This window comes from Aotus nancymaae, unplaced genomic scaffold, assembly GCF_030222135.1.
Source record: "Aotus nancymaae isolate 86718 unplaced genomic scaffold, 86718_ANA_hifiasm-v0.15.2.pri h1tg000012l, whole genome shotgun sequence".
NCBI classification, from domain to species: Eukaryota; Metazoa; Chordata; class Mammalia; order Primates; family Aotidae; genus Aotus; species Aotus nancymaae.
This window is the reverse complement of record NW_026988423.1, coordinates 7,670,017-7,686,754: the sequence shown is the minus strand read 5'-3', so window position 1 is coordinate 7,686,754 and position 16,738 is coordinate 7,670,017. Positions and strand designations below refer to the sequence as shown.

Here is a 16,738-nt window from a genome sequence, read left to right as displayed (position 1 = left end):
TTATATTAACACTGGGTGTTGGCAGGGGAGGGGCAGAAACATAATGGGGAAATGGAATGCAGGGATTTTTGTATACAGCAGATGACAAAGAAAGGCTTCTTATAAGTCCCAGAGATTGGAACCGCTCCCATTGCAAATTTCTACTTTTTAAAAAGACAGCAATATTTCAAATGATATTTTACTGGAAAGGAGAATGGACGTACAGGTGAATATTCCTCCAAGATATGTTAGATACAAAAGGTCATAATAGTTTGTCTTGGAGATTTCTCCTTATTCAGCTTTGGCTCACAGCATACATTGTTAGGAGGATTCTGGAAGCTTGACATTGACCTTCTTGTATCTTATAGACATTAAAACAAAGAAGGCTACCTTTTTTCTATTTTCACTCAGGAACCTTGGAGTATTTGGTAACATGAAATACTGAGTTCTAGGGAAATAACGGTCCCTGAGATAACTGCTCTAGAGCCTGAGAATTGATTTTTTTTTTTAATTTGGTGAATATGGCCAGTACTGACAAATGTGTGCAGCATATTAAAATGAAACACCAAAGTTGTTGCTTCAGAACAATTCTGGAGTCCCTGAAGGACCCATACTCCTGCCAGCATGAGGAATCCCAAGATACAGCTGCCACAGGAGCCTACCCCACGCTCTTCCTGAGACTGAGCAGAAAAAGAAACTGAGGAGGGCACTTTCATTTCTTTAGATTTTTAACTCACAAGAGTAGGAGCATTTAAATTACTGAGGGGGTTCAATTCCCGGAGACTTTCATGTTTTTTAACTTTAGCTTGCAAGGGGATTTAATCCTCAGGCCTTAATTTCTCTCTGGGAATTTGATGATGGGAGGAGGCTTATAAATGTGGAACATTTCTATCCTGTCAGCCCTTTTATTACTACCGGGTCACCATGCACTTCATTTTCAAGCATTTTATATCACTGGATCTCACTGTAGAACTTCTGACAACAGTGACTAATAGAAGAGCAAAGCAGTAAGAGGTGTCCTCTCCATGGTGAAGAGTGTTTTTAATCGTTAACATTGTTCAGAATTGTTGGTGAATTGTAATAATAAGAGGACACACTATTGCCTAAACCAAGGGTGGAATATCCACTGGAGGGTTTCTCCTCTTGGGAAACTATTTTCAGATAAGCCACAATTGGGAGTACAGTGGGTAATTTAGGATGGGAAATAGAATAAGGAATGGATTTTCTTAGCTTTGGATGTAGAAAGTACTTAAAATTAGTTTAATTAATGTACATTTCCAATTTATTTCAGAACCTTGTAGAGATGAAAATTCACATTGCCTCTCAATAGTCCCAGGATCAAAGCCACAGGATTGGAGGTTGTGATTGAGGCAAGGGCCTTGTGAAAGCCTGCTTATCTCCTCCCATGAGGAGGATAGATAGCCAATAGACATCCAAATAGAAAGACAGGAAGTCAGACTGTCTTTCTTTGCTAATTATATGATTCTTTACCTAGAGAATCCCCTAATCTCTACCCAAGTCTCCTAGATCAGATAAATAACTTAGGCAAAGTTTCAGGATACAAGACCAATACACAAAAATCAGTAGCATTTTTATACACCAATAACATCCAAGCTGAGAGCCAAATCAAGAATAATCTCATTCACAACAGCCGCAAAAAGAATAAAATACCTAGGAATACAGTTAACCAGGGAGGTAAAAGATCTCTACAATGAGAATTTTAAAACACTGCTGAAAGAAAGCAGAAATGACACAAACCAATGGAAAAACATTCCATGCTCATGGATAAGAAGAATCAATATCATTAAAATGGTCATACTACCCAAAGCAATTTACAGATTCAATGCTATTTCTATCAAACTACCAAAGACATTCTTCTTCACAGAATTAGAAAAAGAACTATTCTAAAAATAACTGTGAACCAAGAAAGATCCCAAACAGCCAGAGAAATCTTAAGCTAAAAGTATAAAGCTGGAGACATCACACTATATGACTTAAAACTACGCTACAACGCTACAGTAACTAAAATAGTGTGGTACTTGTAAAAAATTAATTAAAATAAAATAAAAGACAACTAGACCAATGGAACAGATTAGAGAAACTAGAAATAAAGCTGCACACCTATAACCATCTTATCTTTGACAAAGCCAAGAATAAGAAGCAATGGGGAAAGGACTCCCTATTCAATAAATGGTGCTGGGATAAGTGGCTAGCCATATGCAGAAGATAGAAACTGGACCCCTTCCTTTCACTATAAACAAAAATCAACTCAAGATGCATCAAAGGCATAAATGTAAAACCTAAATCTATAAAAATCCTAAAAGAAACCTTAGGAAACACCATTCTGGCCATTGGTCCTGGCAAAGATTTCATGATGAAGACTCCAAAAATAATTGCAACAGAAACACAAATTGACAAGTGGGACAACCTAATTAAACTAAAGAGTTTCTGCACAGCAAAAGAAACTATCAACAGAGTAAAGAGACAACCTACAAAATGGGCAAAAGTATTTGCACACTACATATCTGACAAATGTCTAATATCCAGAATCTATAAGGAACTAAAAGTCTAGTATTCAGAACTAACAAGCAAAAAACAAATAACTCCATTAAAAATAGGCAAAGGACACATCTCAAAATACATACATGCTGCCAACAAGTATATGAAAAAATGCTTAACATCAGTAATCACTAGAGAAATGCAAATCAAAACCACAATGAAATACCACCTCACATCAGTCCAAATGGCTATTACTAAAACATCAAAAAATAACAGATGCTGGTCAGGCCATGGAGAAAAGGGAAAGCTTATATACTGCTGGTGGGAATATAAGTTAGTTCAGCCAATGGAAAGCCATTTGGACATTTCTCAAAGAACTTAAAATAGAACTACCATCTGATCTTGCAGTTCCATTACTGGTATATACCCACAGGAATATCAATTGTTTTACCATAAGGACACATGCACATGTACATCCATTGCAGTACTATTCACAATAGCAAAGACATGGAATCAACCTAGATGTCCATCAACGGTGAACAGGACTAAGAAAGTGTGGTACTTATACACAATAGAATACTGTACAGCCATAAAAAACAAATGAGATCATGTCCTGTGCAGCACCATGGATGCAGCTGGAGGCCATTATCCTAAGTGAATTAAAGCAGCAACAGAAAAGCAAATACTGTATATTCTCACTTATAAGTGGAAGCTAAACATTCAGTACACATGAACACAAACAAGAGAACAACTGACACCAAGGTCTTCTTGAGCGTAGAAGGTAGGAGAAGGGTGAGGATTTACACTACCTATCAAGTGCTATGTTGACTACCTGGGTGACAAAATTATTTGTACACCAAACCCCTGCAACATGCAGTTTACCCATGTAACAATTTGCACATGTACCCCCTGAACCTAAAATAAAAGTTGAAAAGACAACAAATGAACAAATAAAAAAAAGACGCAAAGGCCCATTAGGGGGAAATGATTGCTTCTTCATTCCTGGTGTTTCCTTTGTAGGGAGAAAGCTCCGCAGTCATAACACAGTGTCACCTACTCCCTTGATGGATGAGTTGGAAGGGGAAAGTGGCCATGCCAAATCTATTTTCTCACAGTTCTGGAGGCTGGAAAGTCCAAGGTGAAGGCACCAGTAAATTTAGTGTATGGTGAGAACTGTTCTCTACCTCCCAGATGGCACCTCTTGCTGCATCCTCACATGGCAGAAGGTGTGACCAGTTTCCTCACACCTCTTTTATAAACATGCTAATCCCATTCACGAAGGCTCTGCCCTCATAACTTATAGTCCCACCTCTTAGTACTATCACATTGGCAATTAAGTTACAACACATGAATTTGGGGAGGGCACATTCAGACCACACCGTGGGTCCCTTAGCAGGCCGCACGGTGCTTCTATCATCACATTTTTCAAAAGTCTTTCTTAAGACAGCAGGACAGGAAGTCCACAAACAAATGATCAGTTTTCATATGATCAATATGCCTTGAAACAGCCAAAATGAATCTGTCAGGCAACTACCATATACATAATTTTAACCCTTAGAATTCTTTTAAAGAGTAGAGATAAAGAACAACCCCCTAGTAGAACAAAATGAGTAGAAAGAATGGGAAACCTAGAAATCTGATGGAAAGCAAAAGATGATGAGGATGATGATGACAATAATAATGAAGACGACGGCAAAACATAGCTTGTGTTGCCAGTGGTGGTGTTTGGCAAACGCCAGGAACTGAGTCACCAGCACTTTCAACAACCTATAAATGCTGCAATCTGGAGCAGTCTGGCTTTTTTTTAGAACCATGTAATCAGCTGTGGGTCTAAAACTAGATGATAGGTGTTGACCTGAGCAGAGAACCAAATAGAGAGGAAACAAGATTGTATTTCTGGAAATTAAGCACTATGTTGAAAGAACAAACGAAGGGAATCATTTATTTAAAAGAATACGTGAAAATGTAATGAGATGAAAAATCTCATTCACCAAAATCCCTGTTAGGGAAAGTACCGTATTTGTCCTGGAATAAATACCTTGATTAACAACTACTGGTCAAGAGTGAGACTCATCCCATATCCTGCCAATGCATGCTCAAGAAACAAGTGTTGTCTGTTAAATTGCTCTGCATAGCAGAAAGGTGAGGAGATTAAAGTTCTCTTTGAAAAGAGAAAAAGAAAAGTCAAAAGATTTATGCAAGCAGAAAAGAAACCAGATTAATGTCTGTATTGCCCAAAGCAATGCCCAGATTTAACGCAATCCCTACCAAAATTCCAATGGTTTTTTTTACAGAAATTAAAAAATAAATCCTAAGATTCGTACGGAACCACACACACACACAAACACACACACACACACAGAGACACACACACAAATTCCAATAGCCAAAGCAGTACTAAGAAAGAAAAACAAAGCTGGAGGTATTATACTTCCCAGTTTATAATTATATTGCAAAGCAATAGTAAGCAAAAAAGTGCTGGGTGTGGTAGCTCACACCTGTAATCCCAGTACATTGGGAGGTCGAGGCAGGAGGATTGCTTTACCTCACAGTTTGAGACTGGCCTGGGCAACACGGCATAACCTCGTCTCTACAAGAAATACAAAAATTAACCGGGTGTGGTGGCATGTGCCTGTGGTCTCAGCTACTCAGGAGGCTGAGGTGGAAGGATCACATGTTCGTGCCACTGCACTCCAGCCTGAGTGACAGTGAGACCTAGTCTCATAAAAAAATAAATAGATAAAGGAAAGCAAAAAAGTATAGTGCTGGCATAGAAGCAGAAACATAGGCCAATGGAGAAGGATAGAGAGCCCAGAAATAAATCTAAATACATATGGTCAACTAAGTTTTGATGACGGCATTAAGAGGACAGAATGGGGAACAGACAGTTTCTTCAATAAGAAAATTGGATTTACAATGCAAAAGAATAAAATTAGACCCTTAGCCTACACCATATAAAAAAGCAACTCCAAATGGTTATGAGACCTAAAATGTAAGACCTGAAATTATAAAATTCCTAGAAGATAACATAGAAGAAAACCTTCTCAACGGTGGTCTTGGTGATGATTTATTTTTAAACACACCAAAAGCTTATGTTACAAAAACAAATAAATAAGTAGGACTATATCTAAAAATTATTGCAAACCAAATATCTGAGAAGGGCTTAATATCCAAAATTTATAAAGAACTCTTACAACTTAATAGCAGAAAAGCAAATAATCTGATCTTTAAAATGGGCAAAGGACCTGACCAGATACTTCTCCACAAAAAAGACATAAAAAATAGCCGACAGGTATATGAAAAGGTTCTCAACATCACTAACTATCAGGGAAATGCAAATTAAAACCACATTGAGCTATCCCCTCGCACCTGTTTGGATGACTATTATCAAAAAGTCAAGAAATAACAAATGTTGACAAGGATATGCAGTGAAGGGAACCATTGTACAAAGTTGTTGGAAAGGTAGATTGGTACAGCCACTATGGAAAACAGTATGGAAGTTCCAAAAATAATTAAAAATAGAATACCGTAAGACCCAGAAATTCCTCTTTTAGGTATATCCCCAAAGGAGACAAAATCGCAACTTCATAAAGATATCTGCACTCCCATGTTCACTGATGCATTATTAATATCCAAGATATGGAAATAATCCAAAAGTCCATTGATGGACTAGTGGATAAAGAAAATGTGGGGTGGGTATGTGTGTGTGTGTGTGTGTGTGTGTGTGTGTGTGTGTGTGTGTGTGTGTATAGTGGAATATTATTCAGGCTTTAAAACGGAGATCCTGACACTTGCCACAACATGAATGGACCAGGAAGACAGACGTTATGCTAAGTGAAATAAGCCAGAAATAGAAAAATATTGCATGATCTCACTTATGTGTGGAATTTTAAAAAAACCTCAAATACACAGTGATAGAAAATAAAATAGTAGTTACCATGAGAGTAGCAAGGTAGGAAATTGGGAGATGTAGGTCAAAGGATAAACAAATAGCAGATATGTAGGATGAACAGGTCTAGCGATCTAAGGTACAATATGAGAACTACAGTTAATAAAATTGTGGCCGGGCACGGTGGCTCACATCTGTAATCCCAGCACTTCAGGAGGCCAAGGCAGGTGGATCACCTTAAGTCAGGAGTTTGAGACCAGCTTGGCCAACATGGTAAAACCCCATCTCTACTAAAAATACAAAAAAAATTAGCCAGGTGTGGTGGCGGGCACCTGTAATCCTATTTACTCGGGAGGCTGAGGCAGGAGAATCACTTGAACCAGGAGGTGGAGGTTGTGGTGAGCCGAGATCACCATTGCACTGCAGCCCAGCCAACAAGAGCGTGACTCCATCTCAAAAAAAATAATTATTATTATTATAAATAAAAAATAAAATGTTATTGTATTGGGAATTTTGGTTAAATAAGTAGATTTCAGCTGTTCTTGTCACACAAGAAGTAACTGTTAAAAGATAGATATGTGAATCTACTTTGCTATGGGTATTTTACTATCTACACATATCCCATAATACCGTATTGTAAACCTCAAATATACACAATAAAGTTTTTCCAGAAAAAAGAGATCAGAGAAAGAAATCTCCCAAAAGTGCCAAGAAAAGAAAGAATTGAAATAAAATGGCATATCTGATGGTTAAACCGTAAGTGAAAAAGGCTTAAATAAAATAGTGTTTATTTAAAAATGGTTTGGACCTCTATGTGTCCTTCCTTTCTTGGATATTTTAAAAGAAAACTATAGGGTAAGCAAGTGCTTGCAGAAGTTTAAACTTACGTCTCTTTAGAGACAGAGAGTAAGAGATCTTTTGAGGCCTTCTCAGTCTTGTGTTTCTATGACATTTCATGGACTCAAAAGCATGATTAAGCCTGAAGAACTATAATAAAAACAAGCCTTATATGTAATTATAGCATTCAAAAGTGTCTACTTGGTCTTTTTTGCTGCTGCTTCTTGTATTTTTTTTAATCTAAACAGCTTCAAACTGCAAATTAGCATTTTAAAAAAGATTCTGCGTTCTCAAGAAAGAAAAATGAAGTACGTACTTCTACATTCAGAACATGATTCTGGTTCCAGGTCAATATTTGTGCTACTGCTATAATTCTGTTGATACGAGTATTTGCTAAACTCCTCTCCACAATTCATATTAGATCTTATGGGAATGGGGAATCAAAGGTGAGTGAAATATGCTTTCTGCCTTCAGAAAACTCATAATCTAGTTTGGGGGACAGACATATAATGAATAGCCCAAATAAAAGAAATAAATACCTAATAATTCTTGAGACAGGGAAAAATACACCCACTGCAAATCTTAAGCATTGTCCTTTGTGGTACTGTCATATCTGGTTATCTTTCATATCAAAATATAACACTGTATCAAGCTAGCCTTGAGGAGACAAAAAAACAACATTAAAAAAAAGACGACAGTAGCTGATAACGCCAAATAAGAGAAAGAGCAAGGCTCTGAGCCCAGAAGTTGGAGTGTAACTCAGTACTGGCCACCAGCCTACCTGTCAGATTATTTTGCAGGATAAGCCAGAGCATGTCCTCACCATTCAAGGGACCAAAAGGGTCAGAAGATACTAAATACCCCAGGAAAAGTCAGCCCCTAGGAGGTAGAGCTCACCACTGCCACCGCCACTTCATTCAGATGAAATCGGGTAAAATGAACACCAAGGAGAAAGAAAGAAATTATAAAGAGACAATTTGCCACTTTTTCAGGCTGGTCTGTAGAAGTGCAGAATGGCTTTGACTAGCTTTAGTGATGATGGCCTTGGGGATGCAACATATGGAAATGCTTCAGATCATTTTAGCTCCACAGGCAGTTAGGTCATGCCCAGCACTGCCAGCCTGACCTTGGAACTTGAAAACCCCACAAGGTGATCATCCTTATTTGCCTATAGATGACCCTAACCTCTGCTCTTCCTACCAAAAGACACTAAAGCCAACTGGTTATTTGAAGATAAAGAAGCTACATCCCATGATCTTAAATCGATTATTAAATTCTGGAGGGGAAAAAAAATAGTATTCCTTAATAGTCTGAAAGCACAGCTGAGTTTGCTTTCCTAATTAAAATCAGATATTTTAATATATGAAACCACATTAAATATAAATTACTCACAGTGCCCTTTCTTTCTCATTTCACTTTTTACTTATTCCTTTTTTAATAAAATTTATGGGTGACAGAGAGGGAAACTGAATTTTAAATTACACATACAATAATGCTTTTTAAAAAATTCAATGTTCCAAAAAACCAGAAATACCTATTTTAAGAAATAAAAGGCCGAGTGCAGGGGCTTATGCCTGTAATCCCAGCACTTTGGGAGGCCAAGGTGGGTGGATGGGTTTCACCAACATAGTGAAACCACATCTCTACTAAAATACAAAAATTAGCCAGGTGTGGTGGCAGGTGCCTGTAATCTCAGCTACTCTGGAGGCTGAGGCAGGAGAATCACCTGAATCCAGGAAGCGAAGGTTGCAGTGAGCCAAGATTGTGCCATTGCACTCCAACCTGGGCAACAAGAGTGAAACTCTGTCTCAAAAAATAAGTTAATTAAAAATTTAAAAAAGAAATAAAAGAAACAAAACGGTGAAAAGAAGTTACAGGCAAAGGCTATAATTTATAGATATATGACAATCAGTTCTGAGGGAAAACAAAGCCAACGGCAATGAGGAAATGAGGAATGAAAGCACTAAGATTAAATTTCCCTTAAATTCAATCTCCAAGAATAAAGAAAAAATAATTCATTGAGTTCATATACATAACTTTAGCTAAAGTCCAAGGTCTTTGTTATTGCAGTAGCAATTGAAGAAGCCACTTTTATAATAAATATTATAATTGTTTATTACAATAATTGTTTTTGAATAATTGTTTTTCTCACTTTAATAATAGAATAATACTTACCAGTCAGAAATTTTCTTTTAAAACAGCAACAAGGAATATGAAACATGAGAATAAAATCTAGAAACTTTTAACTTGAGTAGAGAAAAATAAAGTTGATTACAGATAATTTTAAAAGTGAAAATAAGCTCTGAACCCAAAAGAAACCCACATGCGCCCAGGGAAAGCCCAGTAGTGCACAGTAAACTCAGCCCTAGAGGCAGGAGGAGAAATAAATACACAATAGCTTCTTTCTGTTCCCTGTGGACTCCAATTTCTCAGGAATATACATTTTCAGGCAGAGCTATGATTCTATTCTTAACACTGGAGGCAATAGGAGGAAGTCAACACAAACAGGAAAAAAATCAAGAAGTAAAAGTGAAAAATGCAAGAAAGGTCAAAACCCCTCAATGCTTATCTCTCACCTCCACAATCTCAAGTCCGGGCCCTCAGTGTGACCTGGCCCTGCCAGCTGCCTCTGCCTGGTCTCACCTTCCCCTTTAGGCTTCAGGAACACTGGTTTGTCGTGTTCTTGCACAAACCAGGCCACCTCATCTGACCTACTTCCTGATGTGCCACTTTTCCTTCGCTTGCTTCAGGGCTGCCCATTCACCCATGCTCTGGAAGTCTTGGTCCCAATAATTCCATAACAATGACATCCTATCTCTGCCCTTGCCCCCTGTTTTGTAATTGCACTTTTGTATGACTGTCTGATCAGCTAGTGAGCTGGACAGGGCTGGGGCAATGTTTACTATGACAGCACTGGTTCCAGGCATGTGGCCCTTTGTTAAGTGAATAAGTAACTGGGATATTTGTAAACTTTCATTCAGCCATTTACTCAACTTTTGCTGGCAAAAACCTCCTAAGAAATGTTCCAGGGGCTGTGAGGGTAACGGGGAAAAGAAGGAAGGAAGGGAGGGAGGGAGGGAGGGAAAAATCCACAGTGAGCCCTGTGTCCTTAAAGACAATGCCTTTTAATTGTGGAGTGGGTGGCTGGGCAGGGGTAGAGGAGATAAATTTAGGATATGTTTTAAAGATTGGGAAGGATAAAATTATGAAAGAGAAGAAAACCAGAGTACTCTTATAACCACTCATTAAGCTGTACCCATCTGCTCCACAGTTCTAAGCATGTTTGAAGGAGTTCAAGTCAAAAGGGAATGATGTTGAGAAACGCTTTGCAGATAAATTATAGCCTAGGACTACAATAATGACTATATAAGATATTAAAATATTGTGTTATATATGTACACATAATATATGATGCTATATAATAATAACAATCATTTATTCAGTACTTTTCACTTTCCAAGCATTGTGTCAATCATTTACACACATTTTCTCATTTAATTCACACAACTCAATATAGATGTTAATATCCTCACTTCATAAATAAAAAACTAAAGTTTATAAAAGTTAAATAACTTACTCAAGATCACACAGCTATAGTTCCTAACTATCTTGCATATATATAAATAATCAAAAAGATAAATAACTTAATTAAAATTTCCCATCACAATACATAAACTGATTTATCCAAACAGTAGATGTTCCTGGAAAGAGTTTGCTAATACTATTATCTTTTACGAAAACATCAACTGTGTCTCAAATACACCAATAATTCCTCCTCAAAATGGAATGCTGCCTTTATTTAGCTCTGGTTAATTATAAATAAAACATAACTAGTGAATTGTTTCCTTGAAATTTGTTTAAACATTTTTAGGGCAAAGGTTTATAAAACAAAATTGAGGTTTTATTTAACCATTACATAGGTCTTAAGACCTTGATTGACATAAGTACTTCAGAAATACAGAATAGAGAGATCTAGCACTCTGATTGTTAAAGATTAAAATAAAATTATTTAAGAACCTTAATGAACGCAAAATATCTTTTTATTTGCTGCGAACACTGAGCAGGAACTTCTGTGGTTGTTTCATTGTGTGCTCATGAATTACTGTGATTATGTGGTTTAAGACAAGTTGTTTTTATTTATATGTGCTTCTTTGAAACCACTGCTACCCACGTTGCCCTTTATTCATCATTTTTCTTATCTAAAAATGCAAATCTTTATGTTTAGTGACTTCTTAATTCTACTAAAATCCTCTGTCTCAACATTTTGAAACAATTGCTTTTGCAGAATTCAATATTTAAAATCCTTTTATATTCTTTGAGCAGAAACATTAAATGTAATAATGGGCACTAATGAGCAATAAACCTAAAAAGCTAGAATCAAATTATTTTTAAGTCGTTGTTACCAAAATTTACTTTCAATTCAGTTCTCAATTGAAGATTTGTTGAGTTCTGCCCTGTCCTCCCTCACAGAAATTGTGGCCGATGGTTCTGGGATCGTATGACCCAGCTCCCTTCTGTCTTCCTTGCATTGCTCTTTCCCAGATAGAAAATGTTTAAGTTGACTGATAGCTTCCAGTATGCTTCCTTCACAGCTATCTCTAAGAAAGAAAGGCTCCGCCTACCTGGATCCAAATTAAAGGATTTTGTTGTTGTTTTTACTGCCCTCAAAGCTCAATGGAAAGGCTGGATTTGTGCCCCTGGCTGAAGCCTAGTGCATTCTTAAGAAACGAGGTAGTCTCCCTAGTGACTACACAGAGTAATAACGGAGTCCAATCCACCGAGCTCATAGTATTTGTGGATGCTATGGTACAACGTCTAGAGGTTCCCCACCCTGGACTAAAGAATTTATTTCCTCTTGTTTTGTATTGGCTCAACTGAAGAGAATTTACCTCTCCCCAGGCTGTATCCCCTACCCAGAGCAGACTATATTCAAGGATTAGTCCACGTAGGGGCAATAAAGCCCTTCAACCATGCTCCGACCCAGGACAACTTTGAAGGACTGATACGGTTTAGCTCTGCGTCCCCACCCAAATTTCATCTTGAATTGTACTGCCCACGTGTCGAGGGAGGAAGATGACTGGCACATGGGGGCAGCTTCCCCCATGCTGTTCTCATGATAGTGAGTGAGTTTTCAGGAGATCTGATGGTTTTATTAGTGGTGGTTTCCCTGGCTCTTTACCCTCCTGCTGCCTCGTGAGGAAGGTGCCTGCTTCCTCTTTTGCCATGATTGTGAGTTTCCTGAGGTCTCCTTAGCCATGCAGAACTGTGAGTCTGTTAAACTTCTTTACTTTATAAATTACCCAGTCTCAGAGAAGTTCTTTACAGCAGTGTGAAAACAGGCTAATACAAGGGCTGTGTCACCTCCCAATCCCTGGGATGCTGAGACAATCCTAAGATGCCATTACAGCCCACCTTCTCCCTCTGCATATCCTGCTTCCTTCCCTTCCCATCTACACGTGGTGCTCCAAGAGCACTGCCCAGTAACTTCCTACACTCTTGTGTCCCTCTCAGAGTTGGCTTCCAGTGGAACTCAATCTATGACAACAGACAAATCCTCACTTTGACAATACCACAAAACTTAATTTGTTAAATATTTCAATTCCAAACAACATTATGTTTAACCTTTTTCTGGAATCTAAAGAAAGTACTATGTGATATTATTGTTACACACTGAATCTTCATTCTATTTCCATTTTTAAATCAAGTAATTTCATTAATTCCTTCAACAAATACATTTTGTTCACTTTTAAAATTTTTTCTAATTTATTCAACAAACATATTCACTTGATGCCAAATTTCCTTTCTTAAGGCACTCTCAAAGCATAATAGAAAGAGAGACAATTTCCCCAATAGCATGAGAAGTGTTAGGTGACAGATAAAGAGATGATATCTAAGCTGAGTCTCAAGAGACAGGTAGGCTAAACAGGATGTGGCAGAGGGTGTCCCTGGTAGAGAGGGCAATATTGAAAAGGGAGGGATTAGAGTTCATGGCACAATTCAGGGGTGACAAGGAGTTCATTACAGCCATAGCAGAGGCTGCAAGCAGGGAGAGTGGGAAAAGAAGCTGGGGACTGCAAAGTGAGAACAATGTCACGCAAAGGATGATGGGCATGTTCTTAAAGGCCAAGTACAGGGTGACATAATTATATTTTATTTTTTTTAATATTACTTTGGTAACAGGATAAAGTTTGGATCAGAATGGTATAAGACTGATGCTGGGAGACTGCAAGGAGGCTATTTTAGGAATCCAAGTAAGAAATAATGAGGGCTTGAACAGAGGCAGTGAAGGAGGAAAGAAGGAAACTGACTCCAAAGACATTACAAAACTAGACTCCACAGAACTTAGTAAACCATTTAGAGAGTGAGTTGTTACTCTCAACCATATGTATATAAAATATCCCATATGTTTAAATATCATATTAAAAATATTTTTAAATAACATGGGTTATTTCCAGGTGGTAATGACATAGGTGATTTTTAATTTACTTACTTTTTAAAATCTGTGTTCTTATGAATTATTAACAGAGATCTTGTACAAATTTTGTATAAACAAAAAAAATCATTAAAAATAAGTAAAGACAGCACAGTACCATTTGGCCCAGCCAGCCCAGATTTTGATTTCTAGATAGTGTTCTCCAATAAGAGGAAGCTCCTTGGAGAAATGGCTGATTCCAGGGCTGGGCCAGGGTAAGTATAAGATGAGCCCAAAATACCTTGTGATGCTGGAAGACAAGACAGTGCCTGACAAAATGTTAGAGGCATGTTAAATGGAAACAGGGGCCTCCATCAGCCAAGTTTGGACAATTCATCAGCCAAGTTTGGATGGCTATAGTTATCACATTAAGCATATTATACATTAAAATTAACAATTAATATTTAATACTTTAAAAATAATATTATTTGCTAATGTAACATATTTTTGCAAAAAAACAACAACAACTATATTTTCCAAAAAAATTGGTTGTGAAGAGTGGCATTGTTTTACGCTTCACAAACAAAATAATCATACCAATGTATTATAACCCTCTACAGAAAAAAGTAAGAATCTTTGATTCTATAACTGTTATAATGGAATGAACAAGTAACAGGTGAAGGAGAAGAAAAAGCACTTCCTTACCACTGAATTCCAATAAAACAATGCAGAAGGAACAAAGTAAATAGAAAATAACCACTGGAAAAATTGTTTCAGGCAAGAATCAACAGCAGATGCCAAAATCAGTGTACAGGAGTATCATGAATGACATACAGAGTAGCTCTGTAAGTCTCATAGTGTCTTCTCACAAAGGGAAAGCAACAGGTGGAAAAATCTGACAGACATCACAAGGATCAAGTGATCAGTTAACATCACCAGTAAAGAAACAAATTGTCTCCATTTGTCTCCTGACATGAGGTACTGAGGGGACACAGCACATGATCCGTGGTATTCTTATCAAAAATGTATGGCCTGAATTTAACCATGATGAATAAAAAAAATTCCAAATCGAGGGCCTTCCTTTAAAATAAATGGCCAATACTTTTCTCCTTTTTTTTTTTTTTTTTTTTTTTGAGATGGAGTCTTACTCTGTCACCCAGGCTAGAGTGCAAGTGGTGCGATCTTGGCTCACTGCAACCTCCACCTCCGCCTCCTGGGTTCAAGCGATTCTCCTGCCTCAGCTTTCCAAGTAGCTGGGATTACAGGCATGTGCCACCACACACAGCTAATTTTTGTATTTTTAGTAGAGACAGGGTTTCATCATGTTGGCCAGGTTGGTCTTGAACTCCTGATCTCAGGTGATCCACCCACCTCAGCTTCCCAAAGTGCTGGGATTACAGGCATGAGCCACCATGCCTGGCCTGGCCAATACTTTCTCAAAGTATCAAGGCCATGATAGATAAATAAAAAACGACAAAGAAAGATGAAATGTTTCAAACTAAAGGAAAATAAAGGGGCATGATGACTAAATGCAATGTAAAATCCTGGATTGGATCCTGGATAAGGAAAAAAAATTAGAAAGACAACTGGGCCCATAAGTTAGATCAGCAGTTCTCAACATTTTGGTCCTATGATCCCTTTAGCTTTCTAAAATATATTAAGAACCCCAAAAGCTCTTGTTTATGACTGGCTATAGTTATCACATTAAGCATATTATAAATTAAAATTGACAATTAATATCTAATAATATTGTCATTAATTAATATTATTTTCATGAATTAACATTTATATATTAATGTAATATGTAAATATTAACATAATATAATATAACATATATATTTATATTATTTATAATATAAATTAATATAATATATAAATGTTACATTAACAAGTAATATATCATTATTTTTAAATGAAGAAGGAAAATAATATGTAGCATTATTATGGCAAAGTTTTGACCTGATAGTTTCCCTGAAAGATTTCTGAGAACCCCCATGGGTTCCTAGACCACACTTTGAGAACTACTGGTTTAGACAATGGCATTGTGTCAAAGTCAATTTCCTGATTTTGACAATGAGAGTGAGATTTTGTAACCTGTTAACATTTGAAGAATCTAGGTGAAGGGTATAGGCAAATTCTCTGCATTATTTTTGTAACTTTCTTGTAAGCCTGAAAGCATTTCAAAATGCAAAGTTTAAAAATAAAAGTAGTAAACGTCAAATAAGTAAAGCATTTCATATTTCAAAAGCTGAGGAAAAATGCATAGAGGTAGAGGGAAGCTGTAATCAAGAATAAATTTCTGCTTTCTGGATAGATGTTGGCAGGGGTAATATTCAAAGTATTTTTCAACCAGCATGGCATTGGTACTGACACACCAAAAGCCCATGAGCAACTATGACAGTTCTACCAGCACACATCAGCTAAAGCTAGTGGCATTGCTCAACTGGAGAGTGTAAGAGGAGAAACAAGCGGGAAAGGTGGTAGGGGAACGGGCAGAAAAGGCATGCTGCGAAAGATGGCAAGTTTTATTCTGGACTAACCTCAATTTCAAAGTGAAATGCAAGTGACAGAAATCCCACTAGAATTAGTTCAGGTCAAGGGGAAATTTACTGGGAGGTTCACATAACTACAGAAAAAGAAAATGCATACTGAGCCTCACTGAAGATGAAACACTTTCAGTCTCTTTCTCTCATCTCTGCTTCGTTCCCTTCTACTGCTACCTAACAGTTCCACTGAGCAGGGAACATGACTGCAAATGATTCAAGAACCTTACATCTCTATCCCCAGAAAGAGCCCAATCCCTAATCCCAAATTCAGTAATACTGGGAAACCAGTCTAATTAATCCAGTTGGGTCACTGATTGGCCCATTCTTAGACCAACAGATGGTGGCCAGGAAAATAAGGAACTGTGACTGGCCCAGCACAGGTCAGGGGCCTTTCTTACCCGGAGCATTTCCCTCTCTTCCAGAGAGACAGAGCCAATAAGAAGTTTCATTCAAATTACATGTTCGAAAGGATACTTTTCCATTAGAACAGTGTGGCTACTCTAAGTAGACAGTACAGTAGGTGGCCACTTCATAGTTCCTATGGGGAGAGATTCACGTGGGGATTGCAGGAACCCC

At 37.5% G+C, this 16,738-nt stretch overlaps 1 long non-coding RNA gene across 2 annotated transcripts in view; it reads right to left on the bottom strand.

Annotated features, from left to right (window-relative positions):
• Positions 1-16,738, bottom strand: part of LOC105719249 (uncharacterized) — a 287,306-nt gene that overhangs the window by 98,303 nt on the left and 172,265 nt on the right. The window contains exon 1 of one of the 2 annotated variants that reach the window (XR_010342392.1): positions 9,781-9,949. The exons of the other annotated variant lie outside the window; for it this stretch is intronic. This is a non-coding gene — a long non-coding RNA (uncharacterized LOC105719249). Of the gene's footprint in view, positions 1-9,780; positions 9,950-16,738 lie in introns of those variants that run through there. 2 annotated transcript variants of the gene reach the window in all.